The sequence below is a fragment of the Athene cunicularia genome (genome assembly GCF_003259725.1).
Source record: "Athene cunicularia isolate RWA chromosome 6 unlocalized genomic scaffold, athCun1 chr6_part1, whole genome shotgun sequence".
NCBI lineage: Eukaryota > Metazoa > Chordata > Aves > Strigiformes > Strigidae > Athene > Athene cunicularia.
This window is the reverse complement of record NW_020799105.1, coordinates 26,697,629-26,701,175: the sequence shown is the minus strand read 5'-3', so window position 1 is coordinate 26,701,175 and position 3,547 is coordinate 26,697,629.

The window sequence follows — 3,547 nt, the reverse complement described above, 5'->3', positions numbered from 1 at the left end:
TGTTTAAAGTGGTGTGTTGTACAGCCTAAGATGTATGTGAAATGTATATATTTTTTACAGAATAAGTTATGAAATTATTTTCCTTCTCATCGATGTAAATTTCAGAGGAATTTTTCCAACTTGTTGGTTTTTGTTTTGTGTCCCTTTAAGGTTTGCCCCTCTTTCTTTTAGCCTTCTTGCCGATTTCCTGCTCCTAACAATCAGATTTTGTTACGTTTTGTATGGGCCGCCAAATCCAAGCTCAGCCACTTTGTATATAGTAAATTTCAGATTTTGTGATGTATATTTCTAGTGTAAAAACGGCTGTTTCCTTTCACTCCCTCCCTCTACTCAGTGTTTTTACGGTTTGATTTCTCCTGCCTCTGGCTTTTATGCTTAATAATATCAAAAGAGAAAACAACCCAAAAAAAGCACGAGAGAAAAACGGACACTTGATTTTACATTGGGATCAAATAATGTCTCCACACGTGTTGGAAAGACTTTGTATAAATCAATAAATTATTTAACAAGCTTCTCCTTTAGCGAGTTTCTTCCCGCATGACCCGTTTTCTGTCGCTGTCCGTGTTCTCCTCGGCTGCTGCCCCGCTCCGAGCCACAGGGCGCACAGCGGCAGGACCCCGACTCTCGCAGGGGTTTGTTCTAACTCTAACAGCTTGGAAAGGTGGTAATGAGTTACAAACCCTTCAGTGGTTTTTCAGTTTTACAGCACAGGACAGAGACTGAATTTCATGGAGGGGAAACCACACCCTTCGGTTGTCAACCAGTTCGCACATGAGCTTCTTAATGCACTATAATTCTCAAATATTACTGGCAAAGGACACGAGACTACAAACTTTCCAGCTAGGAATTCCAGGCTTAAACACCACTGGGCATAACCAGCTTTTGGCATTGGGGCTCTATAATGATTTATTGTTAAGCAGAAGAATGATACAAGATTCAGGAAAAGATTCCTTCCGGCCTTACAAAAATTAATGTAATGTTAGAACAAATTGAAGTCTACATATAAATGAGTGCTCACTTGGCTTTATTTATACAACCTTGTAATACAATGCTCCAATTTAAGGACATAATTAGGAGCATTGTATTTGAAAGCTATAAAAATACAGCTACCAGGCAGTTGTCAAAAGAGATACTCAGTACTGCTTTGTTCATAATGACAGATTGCAAACAAAAAAACATGCAGCTTAAGCACAAACTCTTGTATGAGGACAAATCGTTGCTGTTTTTTCTTTCCATACCTTTTCAGAATTAATTTTCACAGAATCGTGGGAAGTTTATTCATTAGACGTGTACAAACAGAATGGCTCAGCTGGCCATCACTAAGAAAAGGAAAACTGTATTTCCTCTGCAAATGCGGTCCCTCTTTAGTGAGAGTACAGTATCTGTAAATTTTACTGGTCAGCTGACATTTCTCTATGTGTTCCTTCTCACCCTGGAACGCAAGGAGCCCCTAACCAGCAGCATTTCTGTACTGCGCATTCCGGTCTTCACAGTCATTCTGCCAATGGATTCAGTTTTCAGTGAATGTCCTTGTGAGCATAAAGATGCCAGATTGTGTCAGAGAGGCAGAGGGAGCTGGGAAGGTTACAGACTCCTCCCAGCCCTGGGATTCTTGCGGCAGTGCCCGCTGTGTGCTCTCCTCCCTGGTTCAGACCGAACACTGGTAACGCAGGACCTGGCCGGGCGCGGCGGTCTGCCTTGTGCCTCCGTGCAGACTCACCTGAGACTCTGACCTGAGAGGTTCAAAGAAGTCAAAACTACTGGGTCCGTACGACTAAACAGGGGATCCCCTGGCAGCCCTCAGATAGCCGAACAGGCAGAGCGCTTCCACCTGCAGCCGCACCCTGTCTGAGGCCGATTCCCTCGGCAGCGGCTCCGCTCCGCGGCTGTCCTGGGCGCTGCGGTGCCTCCCCAGCCTGGAAGAGTGGGCAGGAGAGCGCCTGTGGGCGGTGGAGTAACAAGGGGAAACAAAAAATGAGAGTTTGGGAGAGGAAGGGATTTCCCAGATTGTTAAATCTGATCACCTGTCACTATTTTTTTTTTTTTTTAATCATCTGTCTTGAACTTCACCCTAGTCTGCAAGCTCAAGCAGCCAGAGGATGAACACCGAAGCGGTCAGCTCTGCCAAGATGGCTGGGCATGCACCATCATAGAATTTCTATTCTTTGCAATTTCGAGTTCATGGGGAAAAAAAATCTGCAAATCTCTCTCCTAAATGTGAGAGTGTAAATTCTGGCACAGCTGTATGAAATGCTTTGTACTTTGCCCTAAGTACAATACTGTAATAATGCCATACTCTAAGGCAATAACTTCATTTTTGCATTGTTACATTTCTCCACATTTCTGTAAAACAGTTCTCAAGGTCATCCCATTTCTCTTCTGTGCTACTCTATACTGATGAGGACTCTCAGCTCTGCACTATTAGCATATTCCCAATTTTTGTGCCAAGGATCATAATGAAAAATATTAAATATGTCCTTTCCCAGAACATACATCATCCTGTAAAGATGCTTCAACAGAGATCATCGAGGCTAAAATTACTTTGTTTTCTAGTGACTGCATTATTAGCCCCAAACACCTCATTTTTAAATACAAAAGGATCTTTTAGGTATGCCATGAAGAAGCAGCACCCATACTGGCAGGAACACAGGCAGGGCAGCGTGATTACAGAGTCTCAACATGGATTTTCCAGCTCTCTTGTCACTAACCTCTAAGTAGCTCCATGCAACAATACCATTCCCCTTCCCTTCCCTAGCGTCACTCCTACCTCCACCAGCAGCAGAATAATTCCGAGAAAGACGCCTGTGTGGAGAGCTGCCCCCAGTTCCCCCTTCCCCACTCACTGTTTTGACATGGACATTTACAGCTGCACTTCGGAATAACGTACAACACAGTGGGGAATGCTTTCATGTACTGCGCATCCCACTTCTCTGTAGTCCATAAAGTGAGACAGAAAGCACATGTGTTCACACCCAATAAACGTAAACACACACTGTTTGTCGTTGTGGTTTATTTGCTGTTAGTACATAGCTTCTCAGACATTTTCAGCTGCACAAAAGCTACGAGAAAAGGTACTTTGGCCGTATGCATGATAAAAAGAAGCACTGGAAGGTTAAACAACTTCTCTGAAGTTATTTGTGCTGTAGTATTTAATAGTGGACGACTGGCTGCACTACTCCATTCTGAACGTGTCAGAATGCATAAGTCTCAGGGAGGCTTGATGTTACTAATCTCGGTTTTGCTTCCATGTCCCTTGCAAGAAAGGTTACTCACGTCAGGGGAAACCGAAATGCTCATTAATGTTAAACGGTGGAAATTAATCCTCTGCCCAGCCTGGAACTGCATCGCGGCACGTCCACAAAACGCCTCTTTGCTACCGGCAGCAGCCCAATACAGGCACCCCCGGTCCCGGCGCTCCGCTCCCCGCAGCCGTGTCGGGCGAGAGGGGACCCCCGCCGGGAGCACCCACCCGAGTCCCCCCGCTCCCACCCGAGTCTCTCCCCGCTCCCCGGTGCCGGGCTCCGCCCGGATCCCTTCGCGCCGAGGG